Raw genomic sequence first — 22,917 nt, forward strand, 5'->3', positions numbered from 1 at the left:
TTAGAATAAACAAGAGCCAAAGGCTCACCCATGCGCATAATGCCAAAATTCTTATGAGAATTGCATGTCAACCTACCATAAAGACAATGATCACATGAATCAAAGCATTTGTGGTCAAGGGACAAAAGATACTACAAATACGAAAGCATTTTCATTTCTTTTAAGGACATGTGCCAATGTGATGATTCCATGAAGATATATGTGGTATATTAGCCATAGTAAAAACATGGTCAATAGATTCAAATACAAGCAAGGGATAGAGGCTACTAGTATTGGCACCTTGAGCAAATGTAATGTCCTCATTACTTAGTTTGTTTTAATAGACAATGTGTGTATACATTCCAAAAAAAAATTTGATTTATGATTGCACATTTTTAAAAACTAGCTCTAATTATGAAACTGGCTCTAATTATGAAGATAATCGTTATTATTAATGAGGTATTATATGCCATTTCATAAAAGAAAGGCTTGGGAAACCCTTCGAAGACTAGCTTATTAAGACTCTGTTTGTAGTATAGAACAACAAAAAGAACTAGCCTAGTGGATAGGCACTTGGTAGTTAAGTGCACTTGGGTGACGACACTACTGGGATGGGTGATCTCCTGGAAAGATTTTCCTATAAGCTAGTGGGAGCTTCTCGCGCACAGCCAACAGCGCCAACGAAGCCTTTGTAGCCCGTTCCCAAGCATGCCAAGGTCTATGCCTTGGTCACCGATGACGAGACATATGGTGCTCGCCCATATATTCGTTAAATAGGTATCCTCGTGCTACGAAAGTGCTATGAAAATGGAGCCCCTCTCTAACATCATCAATGACGTCATAAAAAATGCTAAAAGAAAGTGTTCCCTCTTTATCATTGATGATATCATGAAAAATACTAAAAAACAATTGTCCTCTTTTTATACCCCTTGGTTACTATATAAATAAGGGTAGAGCATCACGTCAGGGACACACACGAATACACATACACACAAAAACTTATGTAGAAGTCTCTCTGTTGTTGATGCGACGAAGCTCTACTACTGCAAGTAGCAAAGCCTCTCTCTCTCTCTCTCTCTCTCTCTCTCTCTCTCTCTCTCTCTCTCTCTCTCTCTCTCTCTCTCTCTCTCTCTCTCTCTCTCTCTCTCCACACCTATGTGAAAGCACCACTCAAATCCATCAGCTTCTTCCATGGCTCCCAAGAGATGTCTAGATGCTGAGCAAGGTCACGCTCATAGAGATTCCCAATGTGAGGAAGTAGTTGTTGCTGCTGAAGCGTAAGTAGAAGCTAACCCCGAATCCATTCAACCCGAAGGGCTAGTTATTCCACAACAAACCAAGGTTGTGGCTATAACCCATAATCACGATGGATGGCCAAACAAAGATAATTAAGTTAGTACATAAGAAAAGGATCACAATTAGTTAGAACTTACTTAGACTTGTAAAAGTATCTTAGTATTATCAAATGCTTTTTAGGAAGGAATACGAAAATTGATGAAGGGTATAGATTCTATGCATTGCATTGACAACTGTGTTAAAAATGTTTTATGGTTATGACTACTTTTGAATTTGTGAATGATGAGTTATGTCACTTATGATTCTGGGCTTGCGCAGTCGTGGATTGTGGTGGTTTAGGACATTGGGGTTCCCAACCCAATGCTCTCTTACACTCTACGGAGTGTGGAAAAACTCACCTACGGGTGGGGGTCCTATGCTTTTGAGGGAGATAGGTGTTTTTGATATTTGATCACTCGAGCACTTGAGAGGGCAAAGGGCGGAGTGATAAGTGCCCCTATTATGTAGGACGGCTTCGAAGGCTCATGAAAGCTTAGAGGGGCTCTGAGCCAATAAATTCCCTGTTGATCACGGATGGAGTGTGATCACATACAACCCAATCCCGAGGGATTGGAAAGTCCTAACCTAGGCTAGACGGTGTCTTTCTGTGAAAAGATGGTTTTGTATCAGTCTACAGAGTGATGGTGAAATAAAGTATCTAATTTCTGAATTGTTTGTTATGTGCTAAAGATTGAGTTTAACGAACCTAGTTTAATGGAGTAATAAAAGAAAGCTAATTTTATATGTCCAAACAAAGTGGTAGTATGCTTTGCTAATTAGAAAACTAAGCAAACCCATCGAGGATGGGAGGCTCCAATCCTGACGATTGGACCCCTACGGCTGGGTGGACCCGATAAGTCGGGTAACTTTCCAACACTAGATAGAGCTTATTAAATCGTGACCCTCCCAACATTGGTAGGCTTAATTACCAAGTTTAACATCGTTTTAGTGGGCCGAAGCTGAGATTTTACCTTATGGCTAGGGGGATCGAGCTACACTCTCCCTCATCTCTCACTCTCTTTGAACCAAGTGCGGTGTTAACCTCACTCCTGCCTTTGATTGATTACAAAGTGGTCTCTCTTAGGTGGGTGTTAGATTAGTGTTAGGGGTGACTTGTCCACTCTTCCCCTATGAAGTAGAACTGAGATTCCCATGTTCAACTAAGTCCAAGGTTTTCCATGGGGAGACAGGATGGTGATGTGCATGGATATGAATTTCAATCAACTACTAAGAGGACTCCTCTGGGTCCATTGGAGGAGGCACCTTGCAACAAAGACAAGATTCCCACGAGTACTCTTCCAAATGGAATCACCAAAAGATACATGATACCCTACATCGTCCAACTATCCAATAGAGATTAGGCTTTTGGTCAAAGCCAAAACATGGCATACATCATGAAAAACAAAAGTGTTGTTTGAAACAAATTGCATTCTAACTGCCAATAATATCTAATGCTAAGTTATTTTCTAGTATCACAAAACCTGTCTTGTTATGATAGCAATGAAACTAATCCTTATGCAGGGTAGTATGAAAAAAAGCCTCCAAATTAAGAAGCCAATACTTAGGAAAATTGGAAGAGGCATCAACCAGCTGACTACCATCGAGAGAAGAAGTTGCCAAGATATAATCCTCAACTAACTCAGGCTGCACTACATTTATCTCTTCAATCTTTACATTGGAATTAGTATAGGGACAATGCTACAATCATCATACATATCCTACACTTTTCCCTTTCCTTTCTTCTTACTCTTCTCATCATGCATATTATGGCACTGTGGCCTAATATGACACTGCTTCCCATAGTTTTGAAACATAAGAGAGGTCTTGTGAGGCCACAAGACTTACTGTGAGACTACCCACTACGAGACTAAAACTTTTGTGAGTCTCTACCACAATGGTCATTACCGCTCTTACCACCATCATGTCTGCCCCTAACAATTAATGCATGAGAAGTACATGTTGTATCCACATTCTTTCCATTTATCTCCTCTCTGAGTAAGGCACCCTCAATATCCTAGTTTCAAACCATCCTTAAGCATATTAACACACATGGCAGTACAAAAAGTGTATCATGACTCAAGAAGTATCACAAGCAAGAACAATGGAGAAAGATTATCCTTAAACTCAATGCCTATGAAGTCAATTGGCTGAAAATTAAGTGAAACTCAATCAAATGCGTGGACACACTAGTCTCTTCCTTCATGCAAAGGGTCATGAGCTATTTTAACCAATACATTTGTGAAGTAGAACTTTGCTTATCATAAACATTACATATCTTCTCCCATAGTTGCCAAGCATTATCCTCAAGTGCCACAACATTGAAATAAACTTGTTTTAACAATGACAATATGATAGTGGATTACATAGCTCATCCAACTTATTCCAAGTATCCTAATCAATGCCTTCAGGCTTTACACTCTTGGTTTTCAAAGGCCTAGAATGCTTCTTTTGAACCAATACCTATCATATTTGCATCTTCCAATACGTGAAGTTTGTGCCATCAAGCTTTTCAATATTAAAAATATCATTATCATTCGAAGGACCAGTCATAATGATAGTATACCAATGTAAAATCCAAGAGAATGGGTTGTTGTAAATGACTGCAAATTAGCCCCTAAAACTCAACAAAATCAATGGTAAAAAAGGAGGGAAGATAAAAGAATAGAGTTGTCCACCAACTACAAGTAAGCAATAGACTACCAAAGTACAATGTTTGCTCTCTAAGATAATACTAAAAATTGTAATTATAGCAATGTTGAATTAAAGACAACAATAAATGTCATTCAACTATGGGAAAATAGCCAAGAAAGTAGGCTCCCACTGCTAGGGATATCAAAGTAGCAACCAAGATACAAAGAATGCAACTACCAATGACTAAGCATAGACCACAAATACCAAAGACTATCTCACAAACTTAAAATTGTTAGTAAGATATACATCCCATAAGAATATACATCAGTGACAAACTTCTGATAGAGGTAAGTATTGATTTCCAAAGCATACAAAATCAAATCAACCCACAAGTGGAGATAATTGTGTCCAATAGTATACAGGAGAGCACATACATAAATCAAGATCCCACCATCTCAAAGAACCAAGCTCTACTAAGCAAGTACAAGTGTCTCCCACATGAATTGAATCTGAAATGAAAAGTGAGCAAGGAAATCTCAAGACATATACATCAAAGCATCCAAGAACCCCAAGCATATCACAAATACTTCTAGAAGCATGAGTGTTAAATGAAGCTTCAATACCCATGAGCAAGGAACTTAAAAGCTCAAAGCAACTAACCAAAGCCTAAGTACATTAAATGTAGCTCAAATACAAGTATCAAAGCATATTATCACCATGTCCAGGCTTATACATCAATGCTGGACATCATTGTAGACATGTAGCATACCTAAAATACCATGTAGGCACAATAGGCATTCAAAGCATGAAGCTCACTATTGTATGCTTACTGTCCAAACTATTATGAAAGCAATAACCCTTTACAAAACTAAGTTAATCAAGCTATAAACAATCCAAGTATCATCCCAAAAGTATAACCATACCATATGGGCAACAAAATAGCATCCTCGAAGCATCAAATATAAATTATGGAATTTATTATTTGTTGTCCAAACCAAGCCGTTTTATTCAATTCTGTGTGAAACAAAAAATAGAAAACTGTAAAAAATCAACTTTGTATGTGCTCAAATTTGTGCTCTCATCTTTCTCTTTGTTTCTAGCTATAAAACACCTGAATCTGATACCGTATATGTAAAATTGATGGCCAAATACTGTAGTGCTATCAAGTTGCCATAGTTGTCCACAACTTGAGGAACACTACATACCTTATGGACCATACCTTGGATAAAAACTATAGATATATATACAATTCCCCAAAACCTTGAAACCTAGTCCTTCATAGGAAAAATGGAACACAATAAAAAAATTTGTTCAAAATCTTTGGCAAAACATGTATTCATGTGCTATTGCGGTGTTTTAGTGCATGCTATGAACTTTGAATCTAATAGAAATCCCATCTAAGTAAATAAGGCATATGCCATTGCATTCATGGATGGAGAATCTTTTTATGATCCCCATGAAAGAGATTATTTAGTATTCATTCTCCTAATGGAGTAAAGGTACTCCTAGCATAACATGTGCTTTTGTATATGACTTTTATGTGCTTCATGGCTGATCATGACTAGAAACAAGTGGCTAACTAGTATCATGGAACATTTTCTCATCTATGTCTCGTATGCAATCAAATGCAAGCATGTATACAATGGCCATTGATAGTTTCAAATCTAACATGTCTAAGTCTGCAAGTTCAAAGTTGTAAAAACCATTTCCTAACACCCAAGACATAAGCTCAACAACTCCCTTCACCTCGTGTGTCACTTCATCCCATGCATCCTTGTGTTGATTTTTAGCCCTCGATGCTCTTTTTCAAGAGTGTTTACCTACCTCCTCAAGTGTATTATATAAACATTGTTCCTTACATGTGACATAAATGATATTTCTTGAAGAAGTTATGATTCCTACCATTCAAGAAGATGCTTGCTCAAATAATGGTATTTTCAACTGAAGAAAGACCTGTGAATCCCAATTTGAGGGGCCACAATTTCTCAAATCAAATTATCATTGCAAAAAATACAAATGATTAATAGTCAATGTTTCTCTAATATCCAGCATTTATGCAAAGTAAAAACAATAAAATGCTTTAAATTTTCAAACAAACACAAGGTATAACACTTGAAGTAGCTAAAAGAGAGCTTTTAATATCTTGCACTCCTCATATCAACCAGTCTGCTTACAATAACTCTCCACACTCTCCTACTACTACTAAGACACTCTTTGAAGTTGTTTATCACAAGAAACTACTTGTTCTTATGAGATCACCATGGCTACTAATGTTCAAGCTTGCTATCGATACTTTAGCTAGTGATTAAGCAATCACAACTCAAGAAAACATGAAGCATAAGGCCATTACATTCAAAGCAAATGATTTAGTTTGGCTATGTGTTGAAAAGAGGAGGTCAATGATAATGCATTTAGTTTAGACATTCCTCCTCATTGGTAGATTCATAATTCTTTACATATTGGTTTTTCATAACCATTCAAGGGAATTTCACCTATAACTCCAATTGTATAATGTCCACCATTGCTAGAAGAAAAGATTGAATTTCTAGTTCCTAAACTTACATTGATTAGAGCAAACTACCACTAAAACTAGTAATCAATACCACATGTATCTAGTTTAATATAAAGATCATTTTGTCAAACAATCCTAGTGGATTTAGAAGTCATTGCTTTGGTTATCTAATAACTACATACCACTCATTGTCATGTTAATGTTTGATGGGCACCAATTCTCTATATGAAGTAGTGTTTTGAGAAAATTCATGGCTACCTTGTACAAATTAGCCACATGAGGCACTACGTTAATATTTTAGATTATTTCATTGATGTGGTGTGAATACGCCATATGAGGCAACACTAGCATATGGTTGGCCACTTGTGTAGTTTTCTTTGTCTCATCAATTGAGGATAGTTGCTTTTTAGCCACAAGATAATGTTTTGGAATTTTTATGAAAATAAGATTACTATTATTTATTTATTTATATTAAAAGATTTTCTTTGTCTATCTACTGCATCATAGTGACTTAATATGGATGCACTCGCATCTAGCACTGGTCACATTATGCCTCGTAAATATGTAGATGGTAAGGAACTAATGTGCTTTGTGTTGTGGTGAATAGATTATTAGATGAAGTTATGCAAATTGATTATTTAGAGTGAAGAGAAGTTCGTGCAATTGAAATTACTTATTGTTGGGTGCTCTCTAGTGCAGATATATTAAATGTGTGTATGCATAGTTTATTTATTTTGATATAATATTTATGCAAGGTCTTAAGTGCTAGACTATTATTTTTGTAAAATCTTAGGATAGATTTATTTGGTAGAAATTAGATATTATTATACAAAATCATCTCATTCATGCAAAGAAAGCAAGAATCCCAAAAGCAAATGTTTTTCAATAATTGGTTAGCATGAAAAGCTAATACAAATCCATAAATACATGCATGAAGGAGATACTCACCCATGCAAGGGGAAGATGCTAATACAAATCCATAAATAAATGCATGAGCGAGATACTCACCCATGCATGGGGGAAGATTGTACCCAAAGCTTGTGTTGTGCACTCTTCAACCTAATTTCTCTCTTATCCAATTTGTGCTTTCTCTATTTTTGAGTTAAGAATTCTACCATTATATAGTAAAGGACTACAACAATTGTCACCATAGCATAATGTTGCAATCATGCCTTGCTACAATCATGGCTTGTGGAGAGAAACTTCCAAAAGTTGGATCTAGATCTACCTCAGTTTGACTTGCTATAACAATCAATCCATAGAACTCAAACTCGCTAGCATCATTTTTGGTGTTGTTGGAACACCTAGTCTATCCAAACTCAGCTTGCCTCTTCTTCTTGAACTAAGAACAAGCATGGCAAGCTCAAACAATGGTACCATTGAAGTCAAACCTTGTTAACTATGTGTGGTAGCAATTATCCCTACAAATTAGTCAAATAAAAGGTATTGGAGATTATGTTTCCAAACACACATAATTGTCTACTTCATCAAAACTTAAGCTTGCTAGATAGCTTTACCTATGAGTATTAAACACAATATTAAATTGCCTTGTTTAAAATGGTTGTTTTTTAAAATAGGTCCACTTGCTTCTTTTATTGGAGTTGAGCTTCTACTAGAAAATCCAAATTTGGAATTGTATTCATCCAACTTATCCAAATCCTCCAATCAAAATGTAATGGACTCCTCTAACAATAATATCTCTTTCACTACAAAGTGCATGCTCGAAACTAGAAACTTAAGAGGGGTCACAACTTCCAATCTAAAAGCCAACATGAATGGAGAAAGACTAATGGCCATCTTAAATGAAGTCCAATAGGCCCAAAGAGCATTCAAAAGTTTCACATCCAGATCCTTCCAATGGGACCAACTTGGTAAGAATTTTACAGAAGTAGATAATAGGATGTAGACTTATTGTGGATGATGAGAAAGGTAGTTAAGCAATGAATCAATGTGTTAATAAAGTAGAAGCCATGATCACTTACCAATTCCACAAGAAATTGATAGAGGATAAAGATGTCCTTGAATATGCAAGCTACAACTAAATTTGTTATGTTATCCTTCATCGATCAAGCTTCTACCCACTTGATGCAATAATTAGCATGTACTTGCTTTAAGTCTACACTATAGTGGGCTTGATCGAGTTAACAAAATCCGAACCCCACTTATGGAAGGGTTCTAGTGATAAGATTGAGTGTAAGGGCATCTAGTGACAATGAATAGGAGGTTGATCCAACCGCTAGCAATTATCACACTAGTGGACCCATTTAAATTCCATGCATGGTTGCCCATAAGAAACTAGCTTGTTTTCCACACATTGATTTCATTGGAGAAATGGCCACCAAAAAATCCCTAATGTGCTTCTTCAATGACTACATCATGTCGGGCTAACAAAATCCAAATGGCACATATGGAAGAGTTCTATGAGACAAGATTGAGTGTAAGGGCATCTAGTGGCAAAGAATATGGAAGGGTTCTATGAGACAAGATTGAGTGTAAGGGCATCTAGTGGCAAAGAATAGGAAGATGATCCAACTATTGGAAAATATCACACTAGTCGACACATTTAAAGACATCTCCATGTGTTGCCCATTAGAAACTAGGTTGCTAAATCTTCCACACATGGAGCAACAACAATGCCAACTTGAGAAATCACATGGCCAAGAATCATAAACCCTTTCAGAGCAAGAACATGTTTCGTCAGATTCAGGCTAACCCCAACTCTTGGATCAAGTGAAACACAATTGAAGGTGCCATAGGTGAAGAATGGTAGGCCAAAGAGACTAAAATCATCCATGTAAAATCAGTCAAGTGGGATCCAAAAATTTCTTGCATATCTCTTTGAAGGATATCAAGGTATTCTTGAGGCAAAACCACATCACTTGCTTACAAACACCCCTTAGTCTATAATGAAATACATCTTTGGTTGGTCTTCTAGTGCTAGTTTGAATTGGTTCTACCCACTAAACCTATGCAAGAAAGAATAGATCTCATGGTTGACTATGTCATCTTCAAAATAAGGTAAGAGAAAGGTATCTAAAATGGTTGCCTCAATGAGCTTTCTACAATCTACATAGATCTTAGCTCCATATTCTTTTACAGTATAATGAAAATTAGAGATATCCATTTTCCCCAGTCTAGTGAGGTGATGAAGCTAAAGTAGCCTATCTAGCTCATTCTTGACAAACTTTGCCATATGTTGATTCATTCGATTCCATTGCATGTAGACAAGAATTGAATCTAGCTCCAATGGAACAATGCAATACTAATATAATCTATGATATAACCCTTCCATATCACTATAGTCCCAAGCAAAATACATCCTTAAATTCCTTGAGCATATAAAGGCTCCCAAAAGGGCGAATCTAGCATGGCACTAATATGCTCCTTCCTTAAATGCATTATGATCAAAGCATCTCCACATCATGAATAATCAAGTTCCTCATTCCTTCCATTTCTAGTACAAAATTTAGAATGTTTCTTTACAGTTTCAATTATTGCCATTATGCATTCATTCCACCTTTGCATTGAGTTATTGTTTCCAATCTAGACCATTGTCGAAGGGGTTTTAGTCGAAAGGTCGTATCCATCGAGGATCAAAGAGAGAATGAAGTAGAGAATAGAAGATAGAAGAGAAGAAAAGGAATAGGCAAGGGATTCAAATCTGCCAAAGCCTTTACACAATATAAAGACAAAGCTCAATGATTCAAAGCACTATATATTGATAAAACCTAAGAAGATAAACAAAATCCTTGTTTGGGACTACTCGGAAGCAATCTCCAAGCATTAGATCTCATAGAGCTCCCTGGTAGACCAAAAAAGTGCACCAAACACTAGCTTCTTCTTCACTATTTAGACGGAAAATTTAATGGTTCCATTGGCTTCGAAAGGGGGGTAAAACCTTAGGACACATGTTCATGATTCTCCCAGATTGCTCCTTCTTCTTCCTCCTACCGGAGTGCTATTTGCTACTTGGAAACTATGATCACATCGGGCACGAATTCGAAAGCCCCTATTTTTGCATGACATCTCCCAAAACTGGCTACAAAGCGACTTGCTTTTTGTATGTCACCCTATTCCAAAAGTTTTCTACACCTTTTTAAGATATTTACAAGAAATAATATCAAAAATAGGCTAAACTTGTCTAAAAATCCCATATTTTTGAACCATCCATACTATGGACATTGACACTAATGACTAATATGGCATTGACTCTCTAGATCAATAAGAAAGTCGGATGATGATGCACTCCAAGGCTTTTTACATTGTGTCCACATAACAACAAGACATCTACCCCCTCTGAACTTGCACATCCTCTGGTATGGGCCACCAATACACCACTCAGGTCAAACACCCATAGTGTCAACTTGTCGCTCATCATGTACATAAGAAGGTTCCCCCTAAATCATGGATCAAAATGACTAGCATTTGCACAACTCTATCGCCATAACAAGTATCCACTCCAAGGTCATCTCAAGCCTTGGGTGTGCATCATATACTAGAGGCTATTGAATCTCCATATACAAGTTATCAATACACCCTTCAGCAAACACATAACAACATGCTTGCTGTTTCAAAGTCAACCGCATGGAAATTTGCTTATACTAACAATCGTGTACCACATCAAACATAAACCGAGCCTCACTTGCATCCAACACATGCTGACCATCATTGAAAATAGTGCAGCAATCCATATCTTGAAGCATCTATGAAATAACCTATCAAGGCCTCTAACAAAGCATCCAAAACATTTTCCATTTGTGGAGCACCACATCTAATATCCTCTAAAGGCATATCCTCGAGCTCATAAACTGTATCAAAAACTATAATTTTATCCTGCAAATCATGTGTATCCAGCAAGTCACCAATCTCCCTCTGAGTCCCTGCATCAAATAAAACATGAGCTTCATAAACCTCTTCAAATGCATTAAGAAAATCTACATATGCAATGGCTAAATCTTCCACTATAAGATCTTCCAAGGTATCTGTGGTGGCTGACTCAATATCAGTTTGAAGCTTATATCCTGGTTGTTGGCCCTTCTTTTTGCCCTCTTGTTTGCTATCTTGTTTCTTCTCCTATCCAGCCTCTTCCATAACTGTAGAGGCAAGCTCACGCTCAACCACCAAGACCCACCTACCGCTTATCATTCAAGCATTTCAAGCGAATACCTATGGCTGTCTCTCACCTAATAAACGCACCTTCGATCCTACCGGGGTGTAGTGAGTTTAGCTCTATGCCCAAACGAGTTACCTCCTCCCTCAAGCACATTGGTAGCTCCACGATTCAAGATGCGAGCTCAAGCATCCTCAAGCCTCCACCTCTAAGATCCATCTTCCATAGTTGCACACGGGACAAGAGAAGAGAAGAGAGGAGATGATGGAGAGTTTCACCTCCAAGATTCCTCACCCTCACACACTCATTCCCTCACACTCTCACACTCCCTCTCTCAACCACACACAAGCAAGCAAGAAGGGAAGAGAAGAAGAGAAGAAGACGAGTCCACTTTTCCACACACCAAAGAATGAGCTCCTCATTCACTTTTTGAGTTTATATACAAAACCCTAAATCCCTTTTGGACGGTCATCCCCTTATCCTCTTTTTTACATGGTCAGTCATGGCCTAGACTCTCTTTCCCATTGTCCTCCTATCTTCCTGGCTTCCTTCGTACCGCCCACCTATCTTTACAATTTGTATAGGAGGGAGCCTAGCGCTCTTTTACAAAAAAATTTAGGGGTGCTTTGCATTTAAAAATGACAATCGTGTTGGATGGATACCTCCTTGCACCCTCCGAGGTTGCTACAATGTGAGCTTAACATGCCTTTTCCTTACTCCCTTCAAGTTGCCTTATCCCTTCACCTATGTCCGTGCAGACCTTACCACTTACACAGGATGAAACTCGACATTCTTATAAAATGAATTACATTGCGCCTCACGCTTTCCTTACAAGAGCCTTCAGAGGCTCTCCCTCATCCTTCAAAGAGCCTTGCTAGAATATTCGGTGCTTTCCTCCATCCTTTCTAAGCACCTTACTAAAATCTTTGGTGCTTTCCTTCATGCCTTGAGAGCGCCTTGTTAGAATCTTTGGTGCTCTCCTTCATTCTCTTTAATCTTGCATTTCCCTCCACTTTTCCTACCTGGGTAGAATGAGCTTCTTCATTCACTTTTTGACTTGGGCTTCCTTGGTCTTCACCTCCTTCATTTTTTGGCTACATGGTGACAAGTCATGCAACAACAGTCGTGTAAGTTGATGATGATAGGGTTCCTAGGGATTAGTCTTGGGGGCGGAGAGTAAATTGAGTGGGTGATGGGGCCTCCGAAGTTGGTGGGTTGCAGCATTTGTATTTACATGAAAAGAAAAGAATGTGCACTATCTAAGGGTGTGTCTATCTTAGCATGTGGTGCATTATGCTCGTGCTAGTGGAACTGGGAGTTGGGTCAAACCAAGCTTGGGTGTTGTCCCACACTTGAGGACCCAGTTCGTGCATCATTGTAGGTGCAGTGTGTGGCTTAGGGGAACAAGTTTGGAAGTCCTGCCCTTGAGGTGTCCTAAGCGTGGAGTGGGGAATCAAAATGGGCTATGGGGTTAGGGACAAAGCCGGCTCACCGACCAAAGCCACCAGACGTTTCTAACTTGAGGACCCCTAGGTGCAGTGACTATGACCTATGTGCTTTTTCTTTTTTTGCTACACATTAATCTAGCCATTGCACAAATATCTTTGCCGGTGTTTGAGGTAAAAAAGAGTGGTGGGGGTCGACATTCTTGTCGTAAAAACCTCCCACTGAGGAGCCACGACTTGCTGCCCCCTTTCAATACTTGGTCATGTGTCTTTAGTCGGCCCTTGCCTCTCTACTCCCCTGTGCTCTGGTGGCTCTTCTTCTTTGGGCTCTGCAATTTGCAGTTCAACGTGTAGCCCATGTCTTAGAGCCTTGCAGGTGATGTCTAGTTTTTTCCTTAAGGACTAAATGGCCTCCTCTTCCTTAGATTGCGTGGCGTCCAAGAGAATGTGGAGGAAGGCACATTGTCGGGCTTTCAAAGTCACCTATGCGGCCTCTGTCTTACTCTTGGTTAACACCTTGTCACCTTCTGCAAGGGCTAGTCAGTGTGTTAAGTCTCTCACTTTTTCTTTGCTCCTGTCCACCCATTCATTTGCTTTTTTCTTCATTTCTTCCAGGCTTTCATTATGCTTGCAAGCTAGCGCCCTTAGCCTCCTCTCCTGTTCCTCGACTTCTCTTTCCAAGTGTCATTGCTCTCCAAGCTCCAACGCTATCCTTTGTTCTAGATTTTCTATATGATTTTGGTGCTATCGGCTTCTCTCTTCTTATACCTCTACTACTTGCTCTATGGCATCTTGGATCTTTTCATTTTCCTTTTGTAGATCTTTGTACAGCACCACTAGCTCATCAAAATTGTGATGTAGGCTCATGAGGCTTTGTGTTTCCACCATGAGTTTTGCTTGCCATTTCTTGTCTTCTCCTCCTTTCGCCTCGAGCTTCTCCTTTAGCTCCTTGATCTCTCTTTGATACATGGCCACTTGACAAGTTCTCTCTAATTGAGAGGTTGCCATCGTCTCCCTTTCGGCCTCAAGCTCAGCTATGGCTATTTTCTTGTCTTCCTTTGCCCATTCCAGCTTTGACAGGAGTTTCTGTATGTAGGTATCGTAGTTTGTAGGCAACGGCAGTGTAGTGGGTACAGTGGTTGTAGATGCCTCTATCTTCTACCTTTTGGGGTCCCGTCTAGATTTTGCATCTACAACTGCCTGTCTTTTTGCTCTCGTCACAAGGGTTCCTGCACTTGCACCTTGAGTTGCCTCTTTGTTGACCAGGAACTGCACCCAAGCCACAAGATTACTCGCATCCACCGTGGTAAAGGAATCTTGGGTGGGTGTAGTGACTGGGGTGGCAAGCAATAGGACAGGTGGGATGGGGTTGATTAAACCCTCGCCCTTTTCCTCGGTCGTGTTGGGGTAAAACCTGGGCCTATCCATGTACATAGACTGCCCATTCTTTATTCATATATAATATGAAAGTGCAATAAGGCTTTCATATATATCATTCTTGACAACACCTACATTGTTGTGCTCTTCTCTCTTGCATCTTCCTCTTCTCCTTCTCCACTACCATTGCATCCCCTTCAACTGGTATCAGAGCACGTCCTTCGCGAGCACTTCCTGGCCTCTTCCCGGATTCCTTAGGAGGTGTGAGATCTTCACTTCAGCCATTTTCATGGACAATAGGGTTTTGAAGAGGGCAGTCATTGTTGAGCTTGCCCATGAAGCTTGAAGCTTCCGCTCCTTGATTGGTGGCCTTCTTTGGCCCCTTGGAGACCCCCCCCCCCCCCACCACTTGCAACCTTCATAGCAGTCCCCCTATCCCCATATCTATAGTTGGTGCAATCACACCATGTTGACAGACATTTTTTCCAACACGATAGAGATCTATAACAACTACTCACCCACATGGCACTTGTTTATGGTCTATTGAGACCCCCCAGCAGTTGGTATTGAGCTTGGGCACTTACACATGACTTCGGGCTTTGATCTCGAGCTCCTCTTGGCTGTATAAACAACAACATGCCTAATTTCAACCTGTCCTAGACATTTACAGCAGCCCCTAGCTCATTTACTTTATCTAGTACTTGGATATGGCCTGTTGAAGCCCCTTGACACTTGACTCTGGGTTTGGGTACTGATATTTATGGTTGGCATTGAGCTTCAAGCTGATTTAGCTCAGTCATGGACTATTTAAACAGTCCGAGGATGTCTAGAACAGGGCAGCAACCAACATTTCATGCCTATGCTTATTTATCCATATCATTTGATACCTGATCATACCTAGATGGTTCCTACATATCAGGAAATGTATGCCTATGACGTGAGATGCTTTTGGGGCTGAATTTGCTCAGCCATTGACTATTTTACATAGTCCACAGGCAGCCCAAAATAGGGCATCCCCCTATCATTACATTTTATGCTTATGTTACATGGTCATTTGATGCCTGATTAAGCCCCGTCGGTGCCTATACATATGGGAACACATGCCCATGGTTTGCCTATGGTTTTGAGCTTGGATTGAGCCACTGTTTGCTCAATTTTGGACATTTATTTACTGTTGGAAACCTCAATATTGAAGCTATTTATGCTACAGTTGGGTTATGCCTATTGGTCATGGGGTGCTCCCGGCTATTTGGGGTTATGTACTGATGTATTTGGATGATGCCACATGGTTATTTTTGCTCCTAGAATGCTTTTGAGAAAGAAGTAGTTGGGTTATGCCTGTTGGTCACTGGGTGCTCCCAGCTATTTGGGGTTATGTATTGATGTATTTGGATGATGCCACATGGTTCTTTTTGCTCCTAGAATGCTTTTGAGAAAGAACTAGAGCTCAATTTTATGGCTCATTGTAATTTTTTATTTGCAACTGGTATTCCACTTATGATTGCTTATGCCTAGGCTAACCATGTGGGTTTATGTCTTGGTGGATGCTTTTGGGTTCGTCGGCTACAGTATGGCATATGTTTGGGCTTGATAAGACTTGCATTTGAGGACTTTTGTGGAGCAATTGGACATTGATTTGTCTTTTTAAGTTACGATCTTGGATGCTACTTGGCCTTATGCTCCGATGTTATGGATCCCTGGATGTTTAAATGATGCAGAAATGTATTGAGCAGAGTTGCTTCATTGTCTTGGCAGAGCTTTATTGAGCTTTGTACGCTCGTTGGTGCTTGGGTTTATTGTGGGTTATTTGGTCGATTAGTAGACTTTGCAGTGCTTGGGATGCAGTTATGGCTTTCTTACTTCTTTGTTGCCTAGCCTCTATGCTAGTTGGGCTCTTGTTGCCCGTGCATGTTAGAGAGCAGATGCTGTGCATGCTTACCCGGCTATGTACTTTGTCTACTGTCTTGTACCTTATAGAGTCGCTTATTTGGATGTTGTTGTACAAATGTTTGGGCTTCTCCTGGAGCTTGACTCTTGCAAGATGCTTTGCCACTTGTCAGTCTTTATTTGACTTGGATGTTCCTAGGTGGCATGATGTATTGTAGAGCTATGTGTATGCATATGGTTATGAACTGATTTCATGCCTGCATACCGTATGCTCTTATGACAGATGTCTTATGCTTTACCGTACTATGGTTGGTTATGTCATGCAGTTGGCTACGACTCTTCTTCATGTGGAAGATTTTGCATCCTTGGTTGATGCCTTTATGTCCTCCCATCCGTTGAGGTTTCATGAGTCTTTGCAGCATGCTTCTACCACTAATGTACTTGCAAATGATTGTCTTTATGAGCAGGTTCCCTTTGTTGGGACAACCCTCGACTCCTTGAGCTCTGTGGATGCAATGGATAGCCCTATTCATGATGACTTGGATTCATTGTTGTCTTCTATAGGTTCTTCAATTACAGATGTCGTATGCTTCCATTGTGGAAAGCTTGGGCATGTTAAAAGAAAATGTTTTAGACGAATTAGATAGCAGCAGAGACAAAGATGGGTTCGACATGAGTAGAGAGTCAGCGATGCAACTAGTGTTACCACTCTTTCTAGTGGTGAGGTACATGTGGTTACCCATGATGATGCATCTGAGCATGTACTCTTGTCATCTTGTTTCCTTACAACTTACTTGCTCGGTGATCAGGCCTATGCCTTTGATTGGCTTTTGGACTCTATGGCATATTGTCATGTTACCCCTCATAGAGCATGGTTCTCTTCTGATAAGGAGGTTGATAGATGTATTGATTTGGGCCTTGAGTAGACTTATGCTATTGTTGGTATAGGGGAAATACACCTACCTTTGCCTAATGGGACTTCTCTTATACTCAGGGATGTTCTACATGTTCCCATGCTTAGTAAGAGCTTGATTTCTGTTAGTCAGTTGCATGATACAGGTTACTCTGTTTCTCTTCGGAATAGGTCATGGAAGATTTGTCATGGTTGCTTGGTCTTGGCCAGAGGTTCTAGAGTTGGTTCTCATTACCTCTCATGTGGGAGATTCTATGGTTACAGTTATCCAGATACCACATGCATTGTTATGGCATTATCGCCTAGGCCATATGCACCACAGAGAGATGGAGATCTTGTCTCATTCAGACTCCATGCTACCTCCTTTGTCACATGCAAATCTTGATGCTTGCCTTGATTGTACTTATGGTCCTTGTAGAGCCCCTTTGGCTCATGGCGATCATGAGAGGCATGATCCTCTAGATCTTGTCCATTGTGTAGTATATGGACCTATGCCTTCCCAGTCACTTGGTGGAGCATCGTACTTTATGACCTTTTTGGATCATGCTACCCACCGTGTTTGGGCTTTTCCCTTGGTACAGATTGAGGATGCCGCAATTATGACAGGTTTATGGATTCTGCTAGTTGCAAGCCTAGGTGCTTGCAGATGGATTATGAGAGTCATCCTATCTCTCCCAGCTTTCAGTCCTATTGTCAGCAGTCTAGCATTGATTTCCTATGCCCACGGTAATATGGGATTGCTCATGGCATGTGCCTGAATCTATAGGCAAATGTTGCTTGTATGCTTACCACAGTTTGTTTATGGATTTTGGGATGAGGCCCTTATGATGGCAATCTACTTGCTTAATAGGACGTCATGTCTGACTTTGGATGGTATTACACCACACGAGGCATGGAGTGGCATGAGACCCTCCTATGATTACTTGAGGATGTTTGGATGCTATGCATTTTTATGTATGCCAGATATGCCTATGTCATGTAGATGTATCATCCCTGGTTATGGAGATGGTGACTTTCAAGCTTACACATTATGGGATTTGGATGCCCAGCAAGATATATGTAGTCGTCATGCTATCTTTTATGAGATGCAGACATCTCTCAAGCCTCTTGATGTGCATTCAGTGTGCTTTATGGTTGATGCTATAGCCGTATGTTAGTCTTCCACTTCACTGAGGCCGCTTACTATCTTGAGACCCCATCTAACATGCATCCGAGATGTTGGCCCTTCTTCTATGATTGACTTTGGAGAGTCTATGTGCTCTCAGCTGTCTCCTATGCACCACACTAATGCTATGTGCTACTCTTATGCTCATGCATTACAGCCTTGCACTCATGAGTTCTACTTGCTTCATGAGAAGCATTCTTGGACTACTCCGCTGTATGGAGCTGTGGGATCACTTGTCTCCTGGATATCATGGACTTGGGGATGCTTCACTCTTCTACAAAGGTTCCCGATGCTTATTGCACATCTCGCTTTCCAATTGGGCATTGGGTGAGATGTCATGATTCCTCACCTTGTCTCTTTTCCTTTTTCTTTATTTTTTCACTCCCTGGCCCATTGGCCTTTTAGTGGGAGGTTGTTAGGGTAAAAGGCCCCTAGGCCTACCTATGTATATAGAGTGCCCATTCTTTATTCATATATAATATGAAAGTGCAATAAGACTGTCATATCTATCATTCTTGACAGCACCTACATTGTGTATGCTCTTCTCTCCCGCATCTTCCTCTTCTCTTTCTCCATTGCCATTGCATCCCCTTCAGGTCACTAGGCCTAGCAGGCTTTTGGGTGCTTTGGAGTCAATGCTTGGACCTTCATGTCTAGGTGGGCTCATGGGGCCGCCAACTCTTCTTGCCTTGAAGGTTTCTCCATTGAGAGGCGGATAGCCAGGGCTATGTCTTCTTCCTCTTTCTTCCTGAGCTTCGCATCTTCCTCCTCACCTCTTCTCTTTCTCTCTTCCTCAGCTTTCCTGGATTCCTCTTTTATTCTCTTTGCCTCGTCCCTTTCTTCTCTCTTCTTCGTTCTTTCATGCTTTTAGACTTACCTTGGGCTCTGTGTAGGTCTATTTTCTCTTTCATTCCCCTCTCTTCTCTAACCTTCTTTTGCGGAGTCTCTTTCTTTGGTTTCTTGGCCCTTCCTTGGCCCAATTGTGCTTCTCACTCTCCTTCTTCCTCACTCACAGTCCTTTCGCTTGACTACTCCTATCGTTGGCGCAAAGGGGACCTGTGTGGCATCTCACCGAATGCCTCGTCTTCTTATTATTTCCCTAGTGTCTCTCTTATGATGGCCATCGAGACCCCTTCGAAGCCAATGGTGGAGGCCTTTGAGGAAAACAATTTCCTGGCTTTGGAGGCCAGGGACTCTCCCCCCACGGGTCTTTAGCCGATGGCCAATGCTTTTTCCAACGTTTCTATCGTCTTCCTCACAAAGCCATTTAGGTTTACCTCGTCGAAGGATTGTGCAATGATGCTCTCCATCATTGGCACATTGATTCTATTCATCAATGCATTATACCTTTGGTTGGAGAATAGGGCCTGCACCATTTTGGCCTGAATTTGGACCTCGGGGTTGATGATGTCAGCTAGGTTGATGCCGTCATTGGTGTGGACTATCACTTTTTCCATTCCCAACATGTCGTACACATCCCTTTTTGGCCATCTTTCCACTTTGTTTGGTAGGCCCAGTGCTTTCTATACCAGCTCAGGGCTCAGCTCGATTTCTACTTGGTGGGCTTCATTATCTAGGTGCACCGTGACAGTGCCATAGTTCCTGTTGAAGGTTCGAAGGAATTTGGTGCACTTCTCATAGTTGATGGCTTGGCCCACCTTCTCCACGTACCTCTGCCACTTGAACTACTTCACCAATTGCTTGATGGTTGGCTCCTCCATGACTATGTTTTCTAAATTTAGGATATGCTTGAATTTGAATTGATTGTAAGCCCTCCAACAAGAGGCCATACTTCTCCTGCTCCTCCTCCGAGAATGGAAGTTTGCTGCTTTTCTCTTATCCTGCCATTGCGGGTACCTATCATAATACCATAGTTCACCATTAGTATATTTAAGGTAATTTCTTGCTAAAAGGTAAGCAGGAATTGATTATGCTTTCTTGGGAAGAATAACATGCTTAAATACAAAAATAGCATTTTTCCTTCAAGTAGTCCATTCATTAAAAAAAAATTACGACTTTTTTCCTCAATTACGAGTTTATTCTTATCCACTCTTGGACATTGATGGATGTTTTATCTGTACATTTCATTCACCTTACCTATTTACATATTTGATTTCACCTTGTCCCCTCCCCTTTGGAATTGAGAAGAATCCTTCCTAGGATTAAGGTTTGAGAGGTCAAGAGCATTCAACACTTGGTTGCGGTGTTTTACTTTTGCATGAGCCAAGCATAGAAGTTTGGATTATATTCTAGATTGGCATAGAGGTCCATGTCAGAAGGACGAATGCCTACTTGAGTGATGTAGGTGAGAACATCTGTGAGGAAGTCACCGGAGTTGATCTTGCTAGCAATGTGTAACTCCTCCTCAGTGAAAATTTGATCTAAATATGGGTGGGTCACGATGTGCTCTTCTAGGGGTCGATTAAGAATGGTGGTCAACATCCTATAGGAGGTTAGAGATACATAAGTGGGATCATACTCGGAGGTCTTAATGACACGTCGTTGCTTAGCATTGGTCATGATTTGGCAGCCTTCTTGTTCCCACTTGAGTGAAAGAGCATACCACTTCCTCAAGAAAGATGAGTCATTATCGATTAGCTTGCGGAGTTTGTCCAACTTTCGACTTGTGGCAGTAACTCTACTCTTGCTATAGGAGGCGATCATCAATTGTTTAAGGGCTTAGTCTTGAGATATCTCGGCATTGGCGATCAATTCCTCTGCGACCATGGGGGTTTTTACTGTCACAAATGTTGGGGTAAAGGCGCCTCCGCCGTGCCGCCCCGTGTATTACTACACTGACAGTACCCGCCACTGCACACTGTAGGTGGCGGGTGCTCGTCACGTCACTTTATTCTTTACATTCATTTTTTAGTGACTAGTAAATAAAGGAAGGCCCAGTCACACATTGTGACTGTTGGAGTTCCCATTTCTTGTCTCTCTCTTTCTTGCTCTTGCTCTCCCGCCGTAGCTCGTGTGCAAGCTTCGATCCTTCTCACCTTTCAACAAATTTGTATTCCTCCCAGGTGCATGTCATGGAGCGGACATTCGACGCTAAGGATGGATCAAGTAGACCTAGGTCCAAGTGCTCATAGCTCTTAGTGAGTTGGGTGAACATGGCATCCAAGTGCTTGATGTAGGTGATCAGGTCATCTCCTGTGTTATCAGCTAGGTATTTAGCCAATGTGAGAATCAATCATCATTCGTAGGATGGCTTAAGACCTGCTTGGAGGGTAGAGTTTGACTGAACTAGATAATTTGGTAGCCGATGGTTGCGGATTCAATTGCTCCTGAGAGTGTGGTTGGGCTTCTTGTGTGATGGGCTTGGTTAGAGTTGCGGGTGCCACGCTACTAGATGCTAGTGAGGTCTTAGGGGCACTAGTAGGACGACTGGATTGAGGCAGTGTGTGAGCAATAGGGTCTGGCTTTGGTCGATAGACTTGTTTAGTCTCTATCAGCTTATGCATTTGAGGCTCTATGAGTTTCGCAGTTTGAGTGATTTGTGGCATTGGTGCCTTTTCTGTCACATGGCTTGGTGTGTTTAAGTTTGAGGGTGCCGTTGGAGTAGTGTCCTTGGCCATCTTGGCTTTAGGTACCCAAATCCAAGTGTTACCCTCATAGTAGCATTGCGCTTGCAATAAGGTCTTGGGGACCCATTGTGGCTTGACCATTCGTCTTCGCCTATTTTGCCTGTTCTATAGCCTCTTAGCCCTTGGGTCCGAGTTTCTAGTATTGTGAGGTCATGTGTGTCTGTTTCTAGGTAGCATGGCTTGATGTTTAGGCTTCCATTTGAGTTGTGGTGCATGGGCCTTAGCTCTAGTTTATGTGGTTTGCTAGCATTGAGGTTTGGCGGGTTATGACAAGTCGTGACCCACCTCTGTAGGTGTTATGGTGGGTTTCTCCCTCGGTTGGCATTGTTGGTTCTGATGGAGATGCACTGCCCTTGCTAAGAGCCGTAACTATCTAAACATTGCCAACGGCAAGGTGAATGCGATGCAAGTAATAGTCGACATTGCAGTATGCTTGTTTCTTGAATGTGTGTCCTACACTAGTGATTCCTTACCAATGATCTTAGTATTAAGCATCACATAGAAGATCACATGTAGGCTTTCAATCTTGATAGAGACCGTTATTTTGCACTTTCCTAGCACTGACTAGGACCGTCCTCCAAATGGATTGAGTTTAGTGTTGGTAGGCTACAGTTGGGGCTGACCAAGGAGGGTCCAATGATCATGTGTAAGGATGTTACAATCAACTCGTTTGTCAATGAGTGTGCCAAAGACATGTGTCTTCTATGCAGTCACTAATAACCGAAGGTAGGCAAGTGCCACCACTTCCTCATCTTCATCTTCAATTTTCGTGATGGTGGCCACTTATACCTCGATAAGGTTGGGTTGTCTATGAGAGCTCCTTGCCATTATGCAGATTGGTACTAGGGGTGTGTCAATAGGCTTACTAATTGCCTTAGCGGCTTGCTTGTACTTCTCACTATCCAAGAATGGCAGATCGATTGTGGATGGCACATACATCCAATCTCACTCATCCTCAGGACAAGGGATGTACTTG

Source organism: Lygodium microphyllum, chromosome 17, assembly GCF_053477565.2.
Source record: "Lygodium microphyllum isolate KBCC chromosome 17, Lygodium_microphyllum_v1.1.10, whole genome shotgun sequence".
NCBI lineage: Eukaryota > Viridiplantae > Streptophyta > Polypodiopsida > Schizaeales > Lygodiaceae > Lygodium > Lygodium microphyllum.